Source organism: Lissotriton helveticus, chromosome 1_1 (genome assembly GCF_964261635.1).
Source record: "Lissotriton helveticus chromosome 1_1, aLisHel1.1, whole genome shotgun sequence".
Lineage (NCBI taxonomy): Eukaryota > Metazoa > Chordata > Amphibia > Caudata > Salamandridae > Lissotriton > Lissotriton helveticus.
In genome coordinates this window covers 710,224,680-710,250,945 of record NC_136057.1, presented here as the reverse complement: position 1 = coordinate 710,250,945, position 26,266 = coordinate 710,224,680, and positions in this window count along the sequence as shown.

The following is a 26,266-nucleotide window of genomic DNA, read 5'->3' as shown; positions in this document are numbered from 1 at the left end:
GAGAAATTAACGTTCAAAAAAAGATATATATCTGTAACAGCGCTCCGGGCAGCGCTCCACTTCGCGTACTTTTCGCGTTACGGACCTTTGTGAAGCGAAGCTGATTGGTTCTCCGGCGTCTGTAAACATTCCAAACAGTCCGTAGCGGCCGCCATCTTGTCTCTCGGTAGGATCGAGAGACAAGAGGAGGCCAAAGCGAAGCGGCAAATGACCATAAGGGGGCATAGTAGATCCTCCCTGACCCCATAGGTTTGATGTGGAGGCTTTAAAAGGGCTCCGCGGGGCAAAACATTTTTTTTTAAAAATCGTTTTTTTGGTGGGGTGCGCCCGGTTAGCGTAACGGGAAGCGGACTGGGGAGCGTACTACAAGGAATGAAGAATGATTGACTTTTAACTTATTGTATGTTTATAGACTTTTTTAAAACTTTTTTTTCTGCTGAGTGACGTCTCGGCCTATCTTCACGGGATGCAGTCCCTACCATCTCGGCGTTTAAGCCCAGGGGGACCGGTAGTGTGGGAGAGATAACGGGGCATATTATCAAGGGGGTTTATCTCCGCTTTTTTGGCTTTAAAAGCCAAGAAAGCGGAGATAAAATTATCTCCGTATTACCTAGCTGTCGCTAACACCAGTTAGCGACCGCTAGTAGGAGATAGCGACCATCTTGGGCCCCACTTTGCATGTCAGTGATATTTATCACTAATGACATGCAAAGTGGGCATGCCAAGATGTTAGCGACTGGAAACAGTCGCTAACATCGCTATCTCCTATTACCAACTTTTGGAGATATTCGCGCTAAGCGCGAATATCTCCAAAAAGTAACACCTGCCCTGAGCAGTTCTTAGCCATGTTATCCAATGGGAGGTGGATAACATGGCTAAGAACATTAGCTCGGTAATGCATGAATATCGCTGACTTTTCAGCGATATTAATGCATTGCGGCCGTTTTTTATCGCATTTGCGATAAACCTTGATAATAGCAAGGTTTATCTGCGATAATTTCTGACGATGCTTAGCGGTAAAAAATTCGTTGCTAAGCATCGTTAGGGATAAATATCGCTTAACTTTGGTAATATGCCCCAACGTCTGTTAACGTTCGATTCGAAGGAAATCAGGAAGTGTTGAAAAACATTGTCTGCGCCATCTTGCCTTTTTTCAAATGCCACACTTTTGTCGTGCACGGCAGCCATTTTAGATGACTTGACCAGACCCACTCTCTGCACGCTGTCGATCCTTAGCATGGCTCCCCACCCTCGCAAGCATCTCCCCCAGGCACTGGTCACCCCCGCTCTCTGTCTTATGCATGGGCAATAAACCTCCCCCCCATCTGCGCTGCTCTTCCCTGAGAATCACACCCTGTGCCCGCCCGACACCTCCCTTTCGCCCTATTCACTACCGCACCCTCTGACACTCCTCTTCCTCTGTGACCGATTGTCCAGGCCGGTCCCAGGCTATCAGCTAGCCTTGCAGATGTAGTTTATGGCCCCAGCTGTAAAGAATCACCCCTCTTCAAAGGAGTTATAGTAGATCAAGGCCCACACCCGATGAGATCCGTCACACCACACGCGTTCCTACTATCTGAAAACCATCCTGTATTGTGATTGGGGAGGGGACCGAGCCTGAAGCGGAAGATTCCAGGGATGACTCTTTGTACATCAAAGTTTTTACAATTATGTGTCACATTAAAAATATATAGCACTCCAACAAAGTAGTAGGATTATAAAACTTTAATAACTTATAAATATATACAACAAAACAAAAACAGTAAAAACATTTAAACATTTTTAGGGAAAAAGAAGGAACAATGGTCAGTAGCGGTCGGTTGTGCGAATAGTCCCAAGGCAGCACAACGTCCAGATTTCTGGACGGCACCCAGGTGATGTTGCCTGGGTGCCGCACTGATTTGGGTATCCGGCGTGGGGCGTCCCGGGGGGTGGGTCGTCAGTAGCGGTCTGTTGTGCGAATAGTTCCAAGGCAGCAGAACGTGCTGAAATGTGGATGGCACCAAGGTGATGTCCAGTAAGTTGCCGCCCTCCGAATAACGGCGTGGGGCGCCCCGGGGGGGGGGGAGACGGCGTGAACGGGCCTCCCCAGGTGGAGCCTCGTCTGCTGTAGTGGGGCGCCCCTTTACGGTTTCAGTTGCCATTCCGTCCGCTTTTGGTCCACTGTGTCAAAATCCGCAATTCAGCTGAGTTGCGCCCACTCTTGCGGTGCAGCGATAGGCGGCTGTCACAGGACTCTCAAAATGGCGGCAGGCTCTTTCCTTTTTGGGCCTGGTCCACTGAAATGGCCCTGGGACACCTTGGAAATCGGACGCTTGTCTGCTAGGTCTTGGACCCCATTCTCGAAAGCGTCCCCTCCGCCTTGAGGATTCTACAAAAGTCTTGGGGGCCCCCGACTCCTGCAGGCTTCCGGTGGGGAGCGGCTGCCATGATTGCTCGCGGAATGACCACGACGGAGCCACGAGATGGTGGTGCTTTCATGCTGACGCCAGCTTCAGTCTGAAACATCCAGAAACAAGGTGGGGCTTTCATCGTTTGGGAAAAAAAAAAAGTTTTCATCCAATGAAAAGTGTTATTTTTAGGTCATATGATCAAGCCTTCCATCATTAGGAAACCAAAAGTAAAATGAACCAATGAAAAGTTTTATAAACAAGTCACATGACCTGTTATGCGGCATAGGGTATAAAAAGCGTAGAAAATCCGTTGGCACGTGAGGCGGCGTCAGTAGCGGACCGATGTGCGAATAGGCCGAAGGCAGCACAACGCGCCAAGATCCGGATGGCACCGAGGTGGTGTCCAGCAAGTTGTCGCACTGGTGTGGCCATCCTACAATGCTGAAAGTCGGCGTGGGGCGCCCCGTTGGCCTGTGAGATGGCGGCAGTAGCGGACCGATGTGCGAATGGGGCCAAAGGCAGCGCAACAATATTTTCTGAATAGAAGACACCACAAGGCGCTGAGATGCCAAGATCCGGATGGCACCGAGGTGGTGTCTAGCAAGTTGTCGCACTGGTGTGGCCATCCTACAATGCTGAAAGTCGGCGTGGGGCGCCCCGTTGGCCTGTGAGATGGCGGCAGTAGCGGACTGATGTGCGAATGGGGCCAAAGGCAGCGCAACATTATTTTCTGAATAGAAGACACCACAAGGCGCTGAGATGCCAAGATCCGGATGGCACCGAGGTGGTGTCTAGCAAGTTGCCGCACTGGTGTGGCCATCCTACAATGCTGAAAGTCGGCGTGGGGCGCCCCGTTGGCCTGTGAGATGGCGTCAGTAGCGGACCGATGTGCGAATGGAGCCAAAGGCAGCGCAACAATATTTTCGGAATAGAAGACACCACAAGGCGCTGAGATTCGGTTAGCACCGAGGTGGTGTCTAGCAAGCTATGCAGCTGAGTTGCGTGCGCACTTGCGGCGAATAGGTCGAAGGCAGCACAACAATGTTTTCTGAATAGAAGACACCACAAGGCGGTGAGATTCGGTAGGCACCGAGGTGGTGTCTAGCAAGTTGCCGTACTGGTGTGGCCATCCTACAATCCTGCTCCGAATAACGGCGTGGGGTGCCCGAAGGGGGGAGGGGGGGGGGGGGGGGGAGGCGGCGTGAACGGGCCTTCCTAGGTGGAGGCTCGTCTGCTGTAGTGGGGCGCCCCTTTACCGTTTCAGTTGCCATTCAGCTGAGTTTCGGCCGCTCTTGATGCTACAGCGACAGGCGGCTGCAACAGGACTCTCAAAATGGCGGCCTGTTCTTTGGATTTGGGCCTGGTCCACTAAAATGGCCCTGGGACACCTTAGAACTCGGACGCTCGAATTTTTTTTCCTTTCCTCTACATGCAAAAAAAGGTAAATGCCCGGTACGTTACACGCTTCATCTGCCACGATGTACTCTCCAGAGGAACCGAAAAAAAATATAGTTATGGTAACTATACCATGCATCGTCATATGGAGAGGTGGCACCGATTAATTATAGTGCTGCATAAAAGAGAGATTTGGCGGAGAACCCCCGACCTGCCAGTACATTCATCAAAGAAGTGGCACTGACAGCATCAGAGGCAAGGGAAACGGTCCCAAATATTTAGAAGAACTTTGGAAAGATTAAAATGACATGTTTAGATTGTGGCAAATTAATTTCATGTGGACAGATGAGTGTTACTCTAATAAATACAGCATATGAACATCATCATAGTCGATGGTTGGTAGAGACATTTTGACTATATCCTGGACCTGCCCGTCCTCGCACAAAATGGCGCCGGAATAAATGGGACTCGTAACTCCTTGTTGTGTACTGGTTGCACAACCTTGATATCACGAGATACGTATGCAGTTTTGAAGCACATGGCGGGCAGGGACGAGAATAGATTGAATATTTCGATATCCCTATTGATATTAGGTTCTGATGTGTTATTGATTACTGTACTATTGAAAGTTCGAATTAACGTCACCCATGGTACTTGCCCGCAAATGTATATCTAGATAATTTTATTGTAACTGGCCCTGTCGTATTTTAATTATAAAATGTACGTCCACCGATTCCGCAACTGTTAGACACTTTAGTTCTTGCAACCTAATGGCCCGCCCGTTACGTTCCTCTACAGTGTAAATGTCTACTCATCATATACGATTATAGTTTGCTCCGTGGCCGGCCCACGTGGTTATAGGCCCGTATTTGTATAATGACATTTTCACAATAAAGGTTTTTAAAAGAAAACATGGTAGTAGTATATACATTGGTAAAGTTTTTAATAATAGTCACTGTTTTAGAATCAGTAAAAGGCAAGTGAAATAAAGCAGACCAATTACATGAAGGGTAAAAGGTATAATACGCAGGAAGGCAGTAAAGATAAATGGTCAAGGGCTGTTGTGTTTTCTACTCCTGCAACATAAAGTGATCGATAAGAATCTCATATTCAGGCGTATCGGCGACTAAGACAGCAGGCCGACCCTCTTTTGCTCAACGGCTCCGTCATGGGACGAAGAAACGCCCTTTTTCTTGAAAAAGGAATATATTTTACTTGCAGGACAGTTGTAAATTTTCCGGGAAAGTACATTAGCCTGGAACATTATAACATATATTTAAGAAAAAATAATGTTCGAAAGTAATAAAAAGCGTAATTTTTAGGTCATATGACCAAGCCTTTCATCATTAGAATAAGAAAAGTAAAATGAACCAATGAAAAGTTTTATTAACAAGTCACATGACCTGTTATGCTTACGTTACGCGCTGCGCGTCGCGCCCCGGATCACTTCCGGATGCGCTAACGCGGCGCGTCATATGACGCATTACACGACAACGCAGGTCCAGAATATAGTCAAAATGTCTCCACCAACCAGCGGTCGGAACACAACCCCTTTCAGCAGGCTAAATAGTTCTGTTAAATGACAACAGAAGGGACAGGCAACAAGAACCATCAGTCAAAGAGGGGAGGGCTAGTTCTTCTCTACCGGGTCACGTTGGGGCGCTACCGGAACTGATCGAATTGGTAGTCTACAGTGTTTCTGGATGTTTCAGACTGAAGCTGGCGTTAGCATGAGAGCACCACCATTTCGTAGCTCCGTCGTGGCCATTCCACGAGCAATAATGCTAGCCGCTCCCCACCAGAAGCCTGCGGGAGTCGGGGGCCCCCAAGACTTTTGTAGAATCTTCAAGGCTGAGGGGGCGCTTTCGAGAATGGAGCCCAATCTCTAGCAGACAAGCGTCCGAGTTCCAAGGTGTCGCAGGGCAATTTTAGTGGACCACGCCCAAATCTGAAGAGCCGGCCGCCATTTTGAGAGTACTGTGGCAGCCGGCTATCGCTGCACCGCAAGAGCGGGAGCAACTCAACTACATGGTGAGCAAGACGCTGTAGTCGAAAGAGCGGGCGGTAAACAGCTGAATAGCGGAAGAGGCACAGTGTAGCAAAAGCGGGCGGAATGGCAACTGAAATGGTAAAGGGGCGCCCCACTACAGCGTGTCTTTAGGTGAAACGGATTGTGGGACAAGGTCAAGAATGGAAGAGTTACCAAAAGGCAAAAAGTTCCGCTTGATCCCGGGAGCCGGCCACCTATGTCGGGGGCGATCTCAGGCCACACCAGGAGAACACGACTTGGGGATGTAGCCGGAGCCAAGCGCCCCCTCCGAGTCCGCGCCATCCCACCGTCCCTCGGGGGCCTCCGTCAAGCGGTTCAGGGTGGCACCGCATTACATTGTTCACAAATGCAGTCACGTCCTCAAACAGCCCCCACTTTACTTTGAGAATAGTGAAGCTGAAGCAAGTGCAAATAGGCTTCAGACAGTGTTACAAGCACTCCTCAAAACTTTGAACCATCAGAGTGCATGAGTTTCATGCTCGATCGATTGAGCTAGCCGGATCGGGCAACAAAAAGTATAAAATAGTTATGTAAATAGTTGTTTAATAAAATGTTTTACCCTGTTACTTTGCTGGTGTGTTGTATATATTTGTAATATTTGCATAGAGTTTATCGTTATTTTGGGCGGGGTGGGTGGCGGAGCCGAGCTGTATTGCAGCCATCATGGTGTGGAGTTCAGTTCATCTCAATAGTTTCGTGTTTGTCATGAGGGGTTGTTCCTAATGTTTCTATTTTAGCGAGGTCAAAAAGAGATCCCATTAGTGGCCTACTGATTTTGCTCGATTCCTTTTGTTTTTTTACACGATTTTTCGCTATCTGCAAAGACTAAACAGAGTATTGCGACTCTGTGCTTGTTTGTAAATAGAGAATGAACCAAAGAGAACCAATTCTAAAACAGTAAATGCTTGGATAACAATCAATCAAATGGAGAGAGAAGCAGGCACGACGGATTACAACGGGGGCAAAGGCCTGCGTTAACTACCCTTCACTATCTGCAAAGAGAGAGTACTCGTAATAGAAATGAGGGGGAGGGGGGGCAGCATTCAAAGTAGATCAGTGTGCATAAACACGAAAATGTTTTTACTTACCACGTACTTGACATTCGACAGCTTATGATATTTGCTATTAAAAAACCATTGAAATTCACTGAAAAAACCATAGGTTAGAGACCATATATAGTTAGGAATTAGCATTTAAAAAACCTTGAAAATTCACTGAAAAAACCATAGGTTATAGACCATATATAGTTAGGGATTAGCATTTTTATTTTACTCACACAAAACCATTGAAATTCCATATATAGTTAGTTGCACTAACTATATATCGCGCACCCGCAATCCACTGCTGATGATGTCACATATTACATCATTCATGACATGGTCAGTGACATCACTGATGACATCACTGATGACATCTCAAATGACATCACTGATGACATCACTGATGACATCTTATTTGACATCAATGACCACATCACTGATGATATCATTCATGTGACAATACAATGCATCTCCTCACACTTTAATATAACCTCTGTTACACCCAGTGTTAAATACAGAGTATAATTTTTGAAACCATTGACACACCAATACTAGTTACTACATACGCACTCAGTGATTCCTATGTTTACACACACATTCACTCATTTACCCATACAATCATTCATACATACAATCACTCATCTTTACAACACTATCATATGCACTCATACACCTATACAGACTCTCACACTCTGTCACTCATCCATGGAGTTACTCACACACCTAGTCAGTCCTGTAAATAATCAATCACACTTCCATTTTCTAATCTATACAGTTAAACATAGAGCACCTTACATTTTGAAACATATACTAACACATACTTACTCTCTTATACAATCATTGATACAAGTACACATTGATCTGCACAGAGTCACACACCTCCCAGCCAGCCACACACACACTCAGTCTCCCATACAAATACTTGGGCAATCAATCAATAACCCATATAGTTACTCATATAGCTACTGACCAACACATGCAGCAGTTTACAGAACAACAGACATAATGATGCACAAATTAAGACAGTTTAGTCACTAACCCATGCACTCAGTGAGACACATTTAATCACTCACTCATACAGTCAGTCACGCACCTACTAAATCCTTCATCCAGACACTTCTACATCTACTCATTCTTCAATATGTAAAACATATTTAAACTTTACAGAAACACACAGTCACTGGATGATGTCATCAGTGATGTCATTTGAGATGTCATCAGTGATGTCATCAGTGATGTCACTGACCATGTCATGAATGATGTAATATGTGACATCATCAGCAGTGGATTGCGGGTGCGCAATATATAGTTAGTGCAACTAACTATATATGGAATTTCAATGGTTTTGTGTGAGTAAAATAAGGTTTTTTAAATGCTAATCCCTAACTATATATGGTCTATAACCTATGTTTTTTTCAGTGAATATATATATATATATATATATATATATATATATATATATATACATATATACATATCCATCAATTTGCAGAACCAAATTTGGAAAGAGCCTTCCGGAGACAACTTCATTTGCAGCAATTTTAATCATTAGTGACAGCGTGCCAGCTAAGGAATTTCAGACAGGCAAAATAGGCATCCAATGTTTAAAAGCCAGGCGCGTTTCAGGTAATGAGTCCTTTCATCAGTGGCTTGTTTGGAAGGCAAGGGGAAAACGATTTACGGGCACCTCCTGTTTTTGAGCATCTCCCCGCCCGGTTGGGCGTAGCCGCACGGCTTCTTGGGAGACATAGTCATGCCAAAGTGTGGAAAATTAGTGCGTTTTGGTGAACATTATCTGCGCCATCTTGCCTCTTCCCCTGATGCCACACTTTTGTCGTGCGCGCCCGCCATTTTAAGATGCCCCGATCAGAACAAACCCTTTTGCATGCCGCTGGCCCCTGACATAGCCCTTTGCCTTCACTAAGCCTGCACGCTGACCACCCCCTGCTTGCACCTGCCTTGAGTCATAAACCCCTCTTCGGCGCTGCTCTGCCCCAGGCCCTCATCCTGTTCCCAGCGCGACACCTCCCTGCTTTCCTTTCATGATCTCCGGCCCTTAGATGCAAACCCCCTTTTCCCCGTGTGCCCGTTTTGTCCTCCCCGTTCCCAAGCCGACACCCAGCTCTGCCGATACCATCCTTGCCCCTCCCCGTACAATAGAAAGCTTCCCCCATCAAAGAATCCCCGGGTTGATCAAAGCCCCCACCCCATGAGATCCGATCAAACTCCCCACATTCCGTGAATCGGCGGATTATCCAGCTGCGCGATGCTCATCACCCGTTGTGACTAGGGTGGGGACTTCAACTGTAAATGTGTGTGGGAACGGGCCCAAAGGGGAGTTCCGAGAATGTCTTTTCCGTACATCAAAGCTTTAAACATGTATGTGTAATCTACAATAAAGTCATAAATGTGGGTATAAGAGGCCAGGCCTCAGAAATACAGTTAGAGCACCTCAGAACGATACCTTCTGTCCGTTTCGTTGTGTTCTCCTCCGGAGAGAATAAAAACCTTGTTTCCTGCTTTCCAGTCTCCAGCGCCTGCCTCTTCATTGATTTAAATAACTAGAGGGTCACAGAGGCAATACCGCCGGGCAAATATCGATTGTCCCCGACCCGATTGAACTTTTTACAATTGGCGTCCCAAGCGTGGGGCCCATCAGCGACTCGTGGATCCAGTGGGAGAGGTCCCGACGACAGAGTGAACGACTGCAACGATCGGGAGAGCTCTTGCCCAATAGACCCTCGTCTGGCAGCCGATCATCCGAACTTCACTAGTTCCGAACAGACCTCTCTCGAGTGATCTACGGTCCTGACTGGGAACCATCAGGAGTGCCGTGAGAAATACGAGAAAAAGAGGACGATCGGGCGCTGGATTCGGAAGACAAGAAACTGTCCACATGGTCCGGGTAAGGTCGTGTTGCCACGACAAGTTGCGAAAAAAATTTGTTTTGATTGCTTGATTGTTCAAAATACTAGTATTGCTCTGTTTATTTTTATTTGGAGATTCACTGTCTGCAAACGGAGAAACAACAGGCTCTCTCTCCCTTTGCAAGCAGTGGAGGATAGGTAGGGTAGCAGCTGTGCTTGTTCTTTTTCTCCCCCACTCAATAATTGCTTGAAACTGAACTGTTGTTCACAAAACTATTGTTTCCTGGAGATTCCCTGTCTGCAAGCAGGGAAGAGACCACCCTTTTTGCAGATAGTGAAAAGGGTAGGTAACGCAGATCTTTGCGGACCTACTCATTCTCCCCATTGTTATTTATTGGTCGTTTGGTTTTATATTTTTTTTTGATCCATGAGGTATTCACTACCTGCAAACAACGTAGAATAGAAATATTCTGTCTAGTCTTTGCACCTAGTGATAAGATAGGCAGTGCTGACTTTTTAGTCCCTCGTTACGAGCCGTCATGTCTGTCTTCTCCCCACTGATAAATAGCCTGTTTAGCCCGGACCGGGTGTTAGAGGTGGACCATATAGCTCCACTAGAAGGCACCCCTAATAAGGACATGTTCATAAACTATGGGTTAGTCACCATAGCTTATAATAAATTATGGCACAGGTATACCGAAGATAGCCAAGACAAACAGTGGCCACTGGCAGGATCCTTTGACCTTGATAAAATAGAAACGTTAGAAATAGCCCTTCGAAATAATAAGACGACGCCAATTATGCTCGACAGTCTCGGTATGTGGCGCAGAGAGGCTACGAAATGACAGAGAAAAGACGAGGATAAACCAAGTAGGGAAATATACCGACAGGACAACCCCAGGACACCGCTACCCACAACTTATCCCCCGACACTATGCAAAGGACGACCAGACTTAGGGTCAGACCAATGCGCTTTTTGTAGGTATGTCGGACACTGGAAAGCCCAATGCCCGACTCTACTGAGCGTGAGTCAAGGCAAAGGGCCGACAAGAACGACAGACCGACAGTACGAGAAAAGGCGCGAGACAGAGAAGAACCCGACTTACATAGACAGACCAGACAGAACCACCACGTTTGATTATGCCCGATGGCACAGATTTCGCCAGGAAAATCTCAGCGGCATGCTCAAGTTCTCCTAGGTCGGGCAATGTCAAGACGGGAACCCAGCCTCGTTTAAAATTCACAGACGGAAAGAGATAATTATGACCAATAACTGTTTTTATATTTGTCTTGGGTCTTTGTATGTCGTACTTGTACTGTCCCCCGTCTGAGTTTGTGTGTATGTAATGTACAAATCTGCGTCATCCCTCTACACGTGTTTCCGTGTTACTCGACCTCTGTTAGCAGAAACTTAGCATAAAAGCAACCTGGAAAGAAAGAAATGGTAAAACAAAATCCGTAGACCATTAATAAACTTGAACTTTTTTAACACAACAAACAAGGAATAATAACGATAAACTGTAGAAAATGAAAGTCAAACAGAACATTCGCCCCCCCCCCCCCCATTCTGGAACCTTCCAAAGTAGGGCAGGGTTACGGCTACGCCCAACCAACGGCAACCCATATAAGGCGAGCCCCGCCGCCAACTCTTGGTCAGGAAATCTTAACGTATGGGGGAGCCGGAGGAGAGGCAGGAGCCCGCAGCCTGGGCATTTGCAGGTAGTCCCGCCACATGTCTCCTTGGCCGGCCGCAACGGGCCTGGAAAGACTAAGGTAGTCCCGCCACATGTCCAGAGGAGAACGAGGCACCTCTTCCTTTTCTCTTCCGTCACAGCCGCAGCAGTCCTGGACGGCGGGATGTCCTGCACGTACCTCCACAACAATTTGTCCAAGTTGGGCTGGGAGGGAGAGGCGACGCGGACGAGCCTCTCCCACCTCCACCGGTAGGAGGTTTCCCAGCCCTCAGCCCGACGCCGAACATCCCCAGTCAGGCGATGGTGCCCATACTTCCACAGCACCGAACACACCATGGTGGCACCCCAGTACTTGCGCAGCACCGAACGTACAATGGTGGCACCCCAGTATTTGCGCAGCACCGAACGTACAATGGTGGCGCTTGGGGAACACCGGATGTGGAGAGGCCTTCATGCGGGGCGATGAAAAGGAGCGGCATGGAGTGCACCGGGAGAAGGAGACGATGTGAACGAGTCTCCCTCGCCCCCCCAGGTGGGGGCATCACAGCTGCACCCCAGCTGAACGTCCCGCTCTCACAAAACAGGGACCTCTTCCTTTCACTCCGAAGGGTCTCTTCCATTCTTGCAAACTCGACGAGAGTGGCCCCTGTAGGGCCTCAAAATGGCGTCTGGATCCGCTGGAAGGCGGGCCCCGGCCACTAGAGTAACTTTGGCCAGCCGTATAACTCGAACATTTGTCCCATGGAGCACGAGCCCCCATCTCCGACAGCATCTCCGCAGCCTTGAAGATCATACAAAGGTCCCCGGCGGAACCTTCGGCCTTTGCAGGTTTCCGGTAAGGGACGGCTGCCTCGATCGCCAACGAAACAAACATGACATTGCCACACCTTCTGTTAGCGTGAATTCTAGAACTGCCGAAAAGGACTCTGGTCCAAACTGCCAGTAATGGAAACATTTCCCCCTGATGCTGCTTCCGGACTGTGCCGGCCCCGCCCAAAATGGCGCTGGTATCAATCGGAACTTACGAACACCTCGTGGTGTTCCTTCGCACTAATATAAACTTGATGTTCTGAGATTTTATATGATCCTTTGTACACTTGGCTAGAAAAGACGAAGAGAACTCACTCGACGAATAGTGTGAAAAGATCCCCGTTACAAATGTTGATTACGAATGTACAATGTATTATATTTTTATAACTGGTGTAAACCCCATCTACGACGCACACGTACGGTATGCATATAGGAAATCTGATTACAACTGTTATGATTATGCTTCTAAATTATGAAAATATATGCCCCCGAACCCCCAGCCAATTAATAGACGTTTTAGTCTCTTACAAATGAATGAGTAAAACTTTCCGATGTTTTTATTGTTGCAAACGACACCCCCCACTGTACGCACTTTAGCCATTGCCACGACCGACCAAATACGACCGCACCCTCATAATCCATATGCTGAAATGATTTTGCAAAATAAAGTCTTTGAAACTATGGACGGGTATTGCATGCTTTATTTTAAAACAATATGGGATGGGTGGGAAAGTTCTTTTTCTGTGCACCCTACTCTGCTCTCTCTTTAAGGTTAAAAGAAGATGGTTGCCCAGCCCTGGAGGACGGATCGGATCGACAACACGACACTCCGCCTTCAAAGTACGCGACTGACTCATGAACTCTCGCGTAGAGGAAGACCTTGACTTCCAAGGATGGGTAAAACGAATGGTGTAAATGCGGGAATGTAAAAGGAGGGTGAAATGAAATAATGTAAATATTATAAAGTACAACGTTCCAAAGTAGCAGGGACCCAAGAACCGAAGAACTTTAGAACGCCACGGCGTTGAAAGAGGTTTAAGGATCCCGATAGTGAGATATATCCTTTGACTAGATACCTCGCACTAGGCACCTCTGGTTTCCTTTTTATGTTTCCCCGCACACGCCCTACATGAACACACTACCCCCCCTCGACTCCGGAAACCATATCCCCGGGGACCCTGCCCCAAGGAGGAAAGACGAGTAAGAGGTAAGTAAAGGACTTATGAATCCATGTATTTGAATGCGCGCGAATGCTGTCTCCCCCACCCCCCCTCCCTTTTTTCCTCCCTCTGCAGGTTACATCAGAGATTACAGCCAAGGTGTGGCGAAGATCTGAGACCTTGCCATGTCTAAATACACGAAACGGACTAGCGCCGCAGGGTGGTGTCTAAGCACGCCTGCAAACTACTCACGTATCGAACAAACCCGAAAAATTAGCACAACCTGATAAAAAGTGATCACCCTTAAACCAGACCGGACGAATGAACCCATGTCACGTATGATGTGAAACTATGAGGGAATGTGTGTGTGTGTGACTGAGGCGTTGGCCCAACTGGTCGAAGGACCGAGAATGCGAGAAAGTGCGACAACATGGTACCTCCTTTTTTCTTTCCTTTTTCTCGAGGCACGTCCCCTCTACCCTGTCTAATGCTCAAACTGCATGATTACAAGATTCTAACGCAGACTCGTGAATGCCCTTTACTGTGTAATGCACTAAATAGCCTTTCTTGAATACACTGCCACCCTCTCTGTTGCACGTGTACTATTTAGCCTGCCGTTGCACTCTCTCTCTCTCTCTCTCTCTCTCTCTCTCTCTCTCTCTCTCTCTCTCTCTCTCTCTCTCTCTCTCTCTCTCTCTCTCTCTCTCTCTCTCTCTCACTCTCTCTCTCTCTCTCTCTCTATTTTTGCACTACCACTCTTCCGAGTGGTTAGCCCCGAAATTGGCAGATTGCCACCCCTAGCACACCACCTAATTGGCTTCAAATACCGTCAGTATTTGCACAAAAACTTGTCTCTAATACAATCACCCTGAAGCCGCGTCATTACCTCTCCTTTTCCGCTAGAAGTCAATGAACCCAGGTTGGGCCGTAAGGGAAAGGACAGGTAAGACGACAGAGGTTCCCTAATCTGACCCGAAATAAGGGAACTACATGTCAAACGGCTCCTATAGTATAAAACAAGGACCTCAGAATACGCGACCCTCCCCTCCCCGAATTGTCGCAATACCCAAACCGGAAAAGTGACCACCCCCGTTACCTCCCCTGTCTATGTCCCTGGTTGTTTCCCATAAAACCCCTGTCCTTCCTAGTTAAGTAACCGGGCTGTAAAAGGTTACGTAGGACCCAGAATGATGTTTTACAAGGTTAACAGACTAGACCAAGGTAAAGAAATCATCAAAATGAACCCCGCAGTAGTTGAAAAACAGGATGCACCGATAGAAAGGAAATGTTTCGTCTCTCAGCAAAATACCTGTGTAGTACCATGTTGACGACTCACTGTACCCTTTTGTAAATGTAAAACTCTAGAGAACGGCATATCTTTGCCAGATTTGTCTCCCGAAGGTGGGTTACCATCAGATGAACTGTCATGCCTGTAATAAATAATTATGAAGGAAAGTCATAATAAATCCAACAGGTCCGTCACCGGTCATTCGTATGCCAGTTGTGAACATTAAATATAACGGACATTTTCATTCTTTGCCTGGAGCTGGGAGAGAAATAGACTTTTTGATTATCTCCATCTGCAAATTTTCTAAAGACTGTCTTTTCAAACTTGTTTAAGGGTACTGCTGTTGGAGGAGAGAAGGACCGGATGTGGGAGCACGAGGCCTGACTGCAGACTAAGGAACACCTGCGACATTAGCCAAGGCGAGACCACGACTGAAAAGAGCTGCAGGACGAGGCACTGTTTTCGACAGCATGAAAAGAAAGGGTCGACCTGATGCCCCTGCTCGACGTCCAGTGCCTGTCGACAAGTCCCCGCTCTCTGAATTCCGTCACACGCCCGCCTATTTGAAGTCTCTCGTTCCCCTAGTTTGTTCCCAATTTGGCCTTGCTCCATCCCCCTTTTTCCTCTGACCTACCCTATGGACTGTTTTGAACGCTCTTCTTCCATCGGAACTTTCTGACAATCACCTCAAAGGACACAGGGCGAAAAGGACCTTTCCGACCAGAAACGCGAGGAAAGGGTCGTGCCCTGCAACGCAGAACTTAGAACAGAGCTGGACTTGTAGCTCCACCGCCGGTGCTCAACAGCGCCAACGAAAGACCACAAAGAACAATGAGAACTCATAAAACTTCGAACATTTGACATCCTCAACCACCGTTTTGCTACGCCTCATTTCTCTCCCAGCCGCCATTGTATTGATCCTGCTCCAATCCGAATCTGAAATATGTATTAACCTGCCAGTTCACGTTATGATATGTACTTGCTGCTCGCCGTTTTTGTATTTCATTCCTATGACTTTCCTGCTGAACAAATTTATCAAAGTTTATCAAATAGGTGCACCTCCTAAAAACTAGAAACCTCAAAATGTATTGTTTACAACTCTTTTTCATCTAGGGTTCCTACCGTTTTCTTTCTCATGCTCACCACAGTAGAACCGAATAGAAAATGAACCAGCAAGATGTCTTGAATATGTTAAAGGGAGGACTGTGGAAAATTAGTGCGTTTTGGTGAACATTATCTGCGCCATCTTGCCTCTTCCCCTGATGCCACACTTTTGTCGTGCGCGCCCGCCATTTTAAGATGCCCCGATCAGAACAAACCCTTTTGCATGCCGCTGGCCCCTGACATAGCCCTTTGCCTTCACTAAGCCTGCACGCTGACCACCCCCTGCTTGCACCTGCCTTGAGTCATAAACCCCTCTTCGGCGCTGCTCTGCCCCAGGCCCTCATCCTGTTCCCAGCGCGACACCTCCCTGCTTTCCTTTCATGATCTCCGGCCCTTAGATGCAAACCCCCTTTTCCCCGTGTGCCCGTTTTGTCCTCCCCGTTCCCAAGCCGACACCCAGCTCTGCCGATACCATCCTTGCCCCTCCCCGTACAATAGAAAGCTTCCCCCATCAAAGAATCCCCGGGTTGATCAAAGCCCCCACCCCATGAGATCCGATCAAACTCCCCACATTCCGTGAATCGGCGGATTATCCAGCTGCGCGATGCTCATCACCCGTTGTGACTAGGGTGGGGACTTCAACTGTAAATGTGTGTGGGAACGGGCCCAAAGGGGAGTTCCGAGAATGTCTTTTCCGTACATCAAAGCTTTAAACATGTATGTGTAATCTACAATAAAGTCATAAATGTGGGTATAAGAGGCCAGGCCTCAGAAATACAGTTAGAGCACCTCAGAACGATACCTTCTGTCCGTTTCGTTGTGTTCTCCTCCGGAGAGAATAAAAACCTTGTTTCCTGCTTTCCAGTCTCCAGCGCCTGCCTCTTCATTGATTTAAATAACTAGAGGGTCACAGAGGCAATACCGCCGGGCAAATATCGATTGTCCCCGACCCGATTGAACTTTTTACAATAGTATACCCCAGTGGGTTCGAATTCTCCCAGTCAAAGTGTCCTTAAATAAATGGTGACCTTTCTCAAAGTCCGTGCCTTGTGTAATTGCCGTCACTGTACTGTGAGCGCACACCTTCCTGCATCGGTGCAAGCTCATCCCGTTCCGCTAAAAAGCAGCATCGTGTGGTGCCGCCACGGACCAGCCTCACCAGCAGTAGGCTCTTTCCACGACCTTGGCAGGCCGTAACATATCCAGCAATTTGCAGAACCAAATTTGGAAAGAGACTTCCGGAGACAACTTCATTTGCAGCAATTTTAATCATAAGTGACAGCGTGCCAGCAAAGGAATTTCAGACAGGCAAAATAGGCATCCAATGTTTAAAAGCCAGACGCGTTTCAGGTAATGAGTCCTTTCATCAGTGGCTTGTTTGGAAGGCAAGGGGAAAACGATTTACGGGCACCTCCTGTTTTTGAGCATCTCCCTGCCCGGTTGGGCGTGGCCGCACGGCCTCCTGGGAGACGTAGTCTGTGCCAAAGTATACCCCAGTGGGTTCGAATTCTCCCAGTCAAAGTGTCCTTAAATAAATGGTGACGTTTCTCAAAGTCCGTGCCTTGTGTAATTGCCGTCACTGTACTGTGAGCGCACACCTTCCTGCATCGGTGCAAGCTCATCCCGTTCCGCTAAAAAGCAGCATCGTGTGGTGCCACCACGGACCCGCCTCACCAGCAGTAGGCTCTTTCCATGACCTTGGCAGGCCGTAGCATATCCAGCAATTTGCAGAACCAAATTTGGAAAGAGCCTTCCGGAGACAACTTCATTTGCAGAAATTTTAATCATAAGTGACAGCGTGCCAGCAAAGGAATTTCAGACAGGCAAAATAGGCATCCAATGTTTAAAAGCCAGACGCGTTTCAGGTAATGAGTCCTTTCATCAGTGGCTTGTTTGGAAGGCAAGGGGAAAACGATTTACGGGCACCTCCTGTTTTTGAGCATCTCCCCACCCGGTTGGGCGTGGCCGCACGGCCTCTTGGGAGACGTAGTCTGTGCCAAAGTATACCCCAGTGGCTTCGAATTCTCCCAGTCAAAGTGTCCTTAAATAAATGGTGACCTTTCTCAAAGTCCGTGCCTTGTGTAATTGCCATCACTGTACTGTGAGTGCACACCTTCCTGCATCGGTGCAAGCTCATCCCGTTCCGCTAAAAAGCAGCATAGTGTGGTGCCGCCACGGACCCGCCTCACCAGCAGTAGTCTCTTTCCACGACCTTGGCAGGCCGTAACATATCCAGCAATTTGCAGAACCAAATTTGGAAAGAGCCTTCCGGAGATAACTTCATTTGCAGCAATTTTAATCATAAGTGACAGCGTGCCAGCAAAGGAATTGCAGACAGGCAAAATAGGCATCCAATGTTTAAAAGCCAGAGCGTTTCAGGTAATGAGTCCTTTCATCAGTGGCTTGTTTGGAAGGCAAGGGGAAAACGATTTACGGGCACCTCCTGTTTTTGAGCATCTCCCTGCCCGGTTGGGCGTGGCCGCACGGCCTCCTGGGAGACGTAGTCTGTGCCAAAGTATACCCCAGTGGGTTTGAATTCTCCCAGTCAAAGTGTCCTTAATTAAATGGTGACCTTTCTTGACTGGGAGAATTCGAACCCACTGGGGCATACTTTGGCATAGACTACGTCTCCCAGGAGGCCGTGCTGGATATGTTACAGCCTGCCAAGGTCGTGGAAAGAGCCTACTGCTGGTCAGGCGGGTCCGTGGTGGCACCACACGATGCTGCTTTTTAGCGGAACAGGATGAGCTTGCACCGATGCAGGAAGGTGTGCGCTCACAGAACAGTGACGGCAATTACACAAGGCACGGACTTTGAGAAAGGTCACCATTTATTTAAGGACACTTTGACTGGGAGAATTCGAACCCACTGGGGTATACGTTGGCACAGACTACGTCTCGCAGGAGGCCGTGCGGCCATGCCCAACTGGGCGGGGAGATGCTCAAAAACAGGAGGTGCCCGTAAATCGTTTTCCCCTTGCCTTCCAAACAAGCCACTGATGAAAGGACTCATTACCTGAAACGCGTCTGGCTTTTAAACATTGGATGCCTATTTTGCCTGTCTGAAATTCCTTTGCAGGCACGCTGTCACTTATGATTAAAATTGCTGCAAATGAAGTTGTCTCCGGAAGGCTCTTTCCAAATTTGGTTCTGCAAATTGAGGATACATATATACATACATATCAGCAGCAGCTCGCAACCTTTCACCCGCTTTACAGTGCGGAATCACGGGCGCAGACCAACTTTAGGGCAAGCATAATTTTATTTCCCTTACAACATCAAGACGCGTTTCGGCCGTCCAAGCGGCCTTGTTCACCTGACCATGCGCTCTTACTGACCCATATTTAAAGTGCTGGTGCATCACATTGCTAGTCAAACATAGAAGAAATACTATATCTGTATAAATACATACTGTCAACAGATTTTTGGGGATACAACGAGGAAGTTTCGTTAAATGACTGCATAAATGCATACAAAACATTCAAAAACACCCCTTTGTATATATTCTAATATATTGATTATTTACTGTTGAACATAGAATTGATACATGAATGCTTTCAATTATATTATTTTGAACCAGATTGATGCCATCCATAAATCCATTTACTAAGTGCACACCACAAACGATGAAAAATAATAATATAAACAACAAATAAATATTTCATTATCATTACAAACTTTTCCTAAAGTCACTTTATAATTATGTCTCTCCATGGTAATCATAACATTCTTTCAGTTTTCTATCATCAAACTGAACTACTAACAAAATTCATAGCAAGTATCCAACAATCACTTGCTATTAATTTTATATGATTAACACAGTTCATCGCACCTACGGCTATTACTAGTTCTGTCCAATAAGACAGTCCTAAAAAGTTTTATTCAATTCATAAATTATTAAATAAAGTGCAATTGCGCTACAGTACTACAAATATAAAGTGACTTGTTCCTTAGTGCTCAAACATTAAAGTGACTCATGCCTATACAGTGCAAACATTAAAGTGACTAATGCCTATGCAATGTAAACAAAGAAGAAGATGATTTCTGAACAGATTTCTCATAAAGTGTGTGAACTTCATATGTTGAGATGTTATAACATGGAGTACCTTATAGTTACATTGAGGATATACATAAACAACGACCAGATAATGTAAAACCAATAAAAACACGCATCACCCAGCGACATGCTTAAAACAATCGATAAAAAGACACATTGATAAAAACTACCCACAATGTCTTAAAAGCAATCATCAAAATCAATGCCCTAAGGACACCTGTTCATAGAGGGTTCTCTTTAGTTTCTTTTAGTACTCCGTCAGGGACTCCTGACATAACAAATGTAATAATTAAGATAAACTGTGACTTTTGTTTTTGATACTTTAACGTAATTTAGGTGCAATTGTCAAGAAAAACACCTTTAAGTAAGACCAGCCTACAAAGAACCTTCACAGCAAAATGTTTGTTTCCCCTCTTTTTTTCATAGAAATGTGTGAAGGTCCTCTGTTGTGTTAAGGCCCCCTGGTCCCTTAGAGTCAAATTCTAATATGTAACTAGTCTCCAATCTCCGTAGACTAGCTTCTCTGTCTCCTCCTCTCTTTGTTAGGGGGATTGACTCTATAGCATAATAGCTAAGAAATCGGGGGTCACTGTTGTGCACTGATTGAAAATGTCTAGCAACAGGATAATTCTGGTCCTTATTTATAATTGCCCTTAGGTGCTGTAAAATATGTTTATGTACCGCCAGTTTGGTGCTGCCAATATATTTCAAACGGCATTCGCATTCCAGGACATACACGCAGTATTCTGTTTTGCATGTAAGATGTTGTTTAATTTCTCTCATACTATCAGAGAATGCTGTCCTGTAAGGTTTAGTATTTGCATTAAACTGGCATGCTTGACAGGTTAAACATTTATAAAACCCCTTTCTAGAAGGCAGCCAACTCTCTTTCTTAAAACTTTCCTTGCTGTTGCTGGCCAAGGAGTTACCCATACTCTTTGATTTTCGGAAAGTTATAGCCGGATTCGAGGGCATTAAATCACCTATCACAGGATCATCCTGGATGAAGTGCCAATTACGTCGTATAATGCTCCTCAATTCTTTTTCCTGTTTGGAATATGTTAAAATCAAACGAACCGGCTCCATCTTTCCACTTTGCCCTCCTTTTTTGGTATTAACTCTGTATTGAAGGAGTTCATCCCTTGATTTTAATAGGGATTTTTTCATGGCGGCATCCACTACTCTATGGCTATACCCTCTATCTAAAAACCTCGCCCGGCTCTCCAACTGTTTTTCCTTTGCATCCAGTGGATCACTGCATATACGTCGGATGTGAAGCATCTCCCCATAAGGTATACTTTTTATTAAATGTGGGGGATGTGCACTTGAGGCATGTAATAACGCATTGCCCGCCGTGGGTTTTTTAAAAAGGGTAGTTGTTAAAATATTGTTTTGTATAAAAACCTGTACATCTAAAAATGTACCTGCTAATGTTAAGAGTGAAGTTGAGATTAAGATCATTCTGATTAATATCCTCCATAAATTTTAACACACTATCCTCAGATCCACGGCAAACAATAAATAAATCATCATTAAAGCGCAGCCAGGACACTATATTGTTGGTGCAGATGTCTTCATATTTTTGCCTGAGGACCAGTTCCTCCCACCAGCCCATAAAAAGACAGGCATAGCTGGGGGAGAAACTGGCCCCCATGACTACACCTTGCACCTGTTGATAAAATTGGCCATTAAAAAGGAAGTAATTGTTCTCTAGGCAGAAAGACAACATATTGAGCAACATCCTGGTATGTTCAGCAAATTCAATCGATCTAGTGCTCAGAAAATAATCTACAGCCCTAATCCCATCTCTGTGTCTTATACATGTATAGAGAGAACTGACGTCCAATGTAACTAATAATAGATCAGCACTCCAAGATATGTCCTTGATTTTACCAAGAAAATCACTCGTATCCTGAACATAGGAATTGAGTTTTTTCATATGCGCCTGTAGAAAGAAATCACTATATTGCGAGAGATTTTCCAAAACTCCCCCACAGGCCGCAATAATAGGTCTTCCTGGTGGGGCGATTAGGCTTTTATGGACCTTCGGTATAAAGTAGATGTAAGGCACCAAAGCATGTTCCTTTTTAATGAATTTATATTCGTCCCAACTCAGCAGACCTAATCCTTTCCATGCCAGTAAATTTTTAAACAAAATATCCTGTGTATCTTTATATTTCAATGGAGTGCTTTTTCCATAACAGTTGACATCATTTAGTTGACTATAAGCTTCCTTTAGATAATCTGATGTTGTCACAGGACAATGTTACCACCTTTGTCCGAATTTCGTATTATTAAGTCCGCCTTCTGCAGTTTTGAAATCAACTGATGATATTTTCTTTCATTATTAGAGTATTTTTTCCTTGTTCTATTGTTGGCGTGGGTCAATTTTTTGATCTGTTTCACTACATGTTCACTAAAAGTGTCCAGGCCGCCATGTGCAGATAAAGGGATAAATTTAGATTTTAGCTTGAACGGAGTTTCTGGTTTCTTTTGCCCCAGCATTCTCCTGAGGCTAATTGACACATATCTCTGTAGAAACTCAGCTCAGAGACCACAAGTCCTGATGCCTCATTTTCAGTAGTCGAACATATTCTGTGCTCAGTAACAGATTTTTGCAGATACAGTTTTTTAAGCTTCAATTTGCGGATAAACTGGTATACATCAGCTCTTGTTCTGGTATATGAAAAGCTGGATTCAGGGCAAAAACTCAAACCTAAACTAAGCAGCTGTTTTTCCACAACGGATAAATTAATATTGCCCTGGTTGATAATAGATTTTGTTTCCCGGATCTCAGCTTCGCTGTTTGAGCTTGTTTTTTCTATACCTTTGGTTTCTAATTTATCCGGGCCCGTCCCTGGCGCCGCTTCTTTTGCTCTCCATTGTTTGCGGGCCTGGCGTCTCCCTCTTCTCCTCTGGTATTTTGTTTTGCCACTGTTCCTTGGAAACGTGGTCTCAATGTGTCCCTCCTGTCTGCATGTCAGAATTGTTTAATGAAATAGAAGAGGATTTGAGAAGTCAAAATGTGCCCTAATTTTTCTTTCTGCAGCACTGACCATAATTTCTATGGCAAAATTAACCCCTTCATTTTGTTCCTTTAGCAAATTAAATGTTTTAAGTGCTACCACTTTAGTCCAATCAAGATGGCTTCAGGTGTGCCATACGTTTGTTATAATTAAGACTGTTAGCGCTCTAGTTGTTCTTTAGAACACTCTGGGACATTCTGTCATTGGGCTGTACTTAGGCTACATCTGGGTGATATTTGTGCTACATTTGGGCTCTTTTGTCTCTGGTGGCCATCTTAAGAGACTTATTTGTTATGAAGTTTCCTAATTTCCTCATTTACTACAGTCTCCTCAGTAAGAAATCCTTTCAGGTTTTTTACTTTGATTCCATCAAGAAGGCATTCAGATGTGTCACACATTTGCCATGAATTCAGAATGTTAGCACTCTGGTTGCTTATTAGATCACTGTAGTAAAGCTACTGCTCACCAGGGAAGTCTGCTGCTGGTATTGAAAGTGCATGTTTCAGTCTGCATGTCAGAATTTTTTAATGAAATAGAAGAGGATTTGAGAAGTCACTCAAAATGTGCCCCAAATTTTTCTTTTTTCAGCACTAATCACAATTTCTACGGCAAAATGAACCTCTCATTGTGTTCCTTTTGAATTAAACTACTCACTCTCTACTGCTTACTCGCTACTACTCTCTACTACTCACTCTCTACTACTACTCTCTACTACTCACTCTATACTACTCAGTCTCTACTACTACTGCTCACTCGCTACTACTCTCTACTACTCACTCTCTACTACTCTCTACTACTACTCCCTACTACTCACTCTATACTACTCACTCTCTACTACTCTCTACTACTCACTCTACTACTCTCTACCACTCACTCTCTACTACTCACTCTCTACTACTCACTCTACTACTCTCTACTACTCTTTCTCTACTACTCACCCTCTACTATTCACTCTCTACTACTCACTCTCTACTACTCACTCTCTACTACTCACAATCTACTACTCACTCTCCTCACTCTCTACAACTCACTCTCGACTACTCTCTCTCTATTACTCTCTACTACTCACTCTCTACTACTCTTTACTACTCTCTCTGCTACTCACTCTCTACTACTCTCTACTACTCACTCTCTACTACTCTCTACTACTCACTCTCTACAACTCACTCTCCACTACTGACTCTCTACTACTCTCTACTACTCACTCTCTAATACTCTCTCTACTTCTCATGCTCTACTACTCTCTACTACTCACTCTCTACTACTCTCTACTACTCACTCTCTACTATACTCTCTCTACTACTTGCTCTCTACTACTCGCTCTCTACTACTCTCTACTACTCACGCTCTACTACTCACTCTACTACTCACTAACTACTGCTCTCTACTACTCACTCTCTACTACTCCACTACTCTCTACTACTCACTCTCTACTACTCTACTACTCTCTACTACTCTCTCTCTACTACTCACTCTCTACTACTCACTCTCTGCTACTCTCTAATACTCACTCTCTACTACTCTCTAATGCTCTCTACTACTCTGTCTACTGCACACTCTCTACTGCTCACTCTCTGCTGCTCACTCTCTACTACTCTCTACTACTCACTCTCTACTACTCTTTACTACTCTCTACTACTATCTCTACTACTCTCTACTACTCACTCTCTACCACTCACTCTACTACTCACTCTACTACTCACTCTGCTACTCACTCTACTACTCACTCATTCTCTACTTTTCTCTACTACTCACTCTCTACTACTCTCTCTACTACTCTACTACTCACTCTCTACTACTCTACTACTCACTCTCTGCTTCTCACTCTCTACTACTCACTTTTTACTACTCTCTACTACTCACTCTTTACTACTCACCCTCTACTACTCTCTACTATTCACTCTCTACTACTCACTACTACTCACACTCTACTACTCTCTACTACTCACTCAACTACTCACTCTCTACTACTCACTCTCTACTACTCACTGTCTACTACCCACTGTCTACTACTCACTCTCTACTTCTCACTCTACTACTCACTCTACTACTCTCTGCTATTCACTCTCTTCTACTCTCTCTACTACTCTCTATCTACTCTCTGTTACTCACTCTCTACTCTCTACCGCTCTCTCTACTACTATCTACCTCTCTACCTCTACCTCTCTACCTCTACTCCTCTACCTCTCTACCTCTCTCTACCTCTCTCTACACACACACATATGCACATATATATGCATTTGCACATATATATATATTCAAACCAAAGTTCGCCAGTCCCCAGCCTCTTCAATGGTGGCGGGCTCGAGCGGGGAAGCGACCCCCAATACTCCATTCACCAGCTTTATTTCTTCAAAAGAAAGCCAACTCAAGCCCAAATCCGTAAGCGTGTTGTTTATTTAACACAAAAGGCAAACATACACCCGACGCGTTTCAGTGCTATCGCACCTTAGTCATGGGTATTTTTTGTTCGTGCAAAATGAAACTTTAAAGTGAACATAACAATAAAAGTAGGACTACCTGTCCCAAAACAAGTATTTAGTTTATACATAGCAGCCATCTTTGACTGTCTCTCAGTTCATTGAAACAAATGGTATTCTGGTGTTCGTACTTTTTAAAGTCAAAACCATGGTTTCTTACCAGTTCATTGATGAATTAGACATTATTATTATTCGAATTCGAACATATCATGCTAGTACATGTTGCCCCTGTGGGCTAATTATTCAATCCTTATTCACTTATTTACAATTCAGCCCAAGGGTAGAATTGTCTTATTTCATTTTATAAGAAAATTAAAACTGCGAAAATGGTTTAGAAACAGAAAGATGAATACAGTTATATCTGAAGTCAGCTCTACCAACTTGGTTATTGAGGATAGCAATTTGTTACAGACTATGAAAGGCCTGGAAAAGATGATGAAATAAATGTAATTGATAGTTTAATAGAAGAAAACTTAATTTTTGATTGCAGTAGTGGCAGTGGTTTTAAACCAAAATCTAGATTTCTGCCACAAATACACAGTGAAAGTATTGAAGTGTTTGAAAAAGGAGTAATCAAAGAATTAAAAAAATTAGATAAATCCCAGAAACCGACATACAATAACTTGACTCTGAATCAATGGAAGGCATTGAAAGAACTCCAAAGTAACAGGGAGGTGGTTATTAAAATGTCTGACAAGGGAGGAAATGTTGTTTTTTGGCCGGTGGAAATGTACATTAGTGAAGGCAAGAGACAATTGAACGATAAAGAAAGCTATGCAGTCAGTAACAGGAATTGTTATGAAAAAAGCAATAATGATTATCAGTCGCAATTGTTGGTTTGGAAACAGGAAGGGTTACTTTCAGATGAGGAATATAAATTTCTGAAATGTGAACACCCTAAAC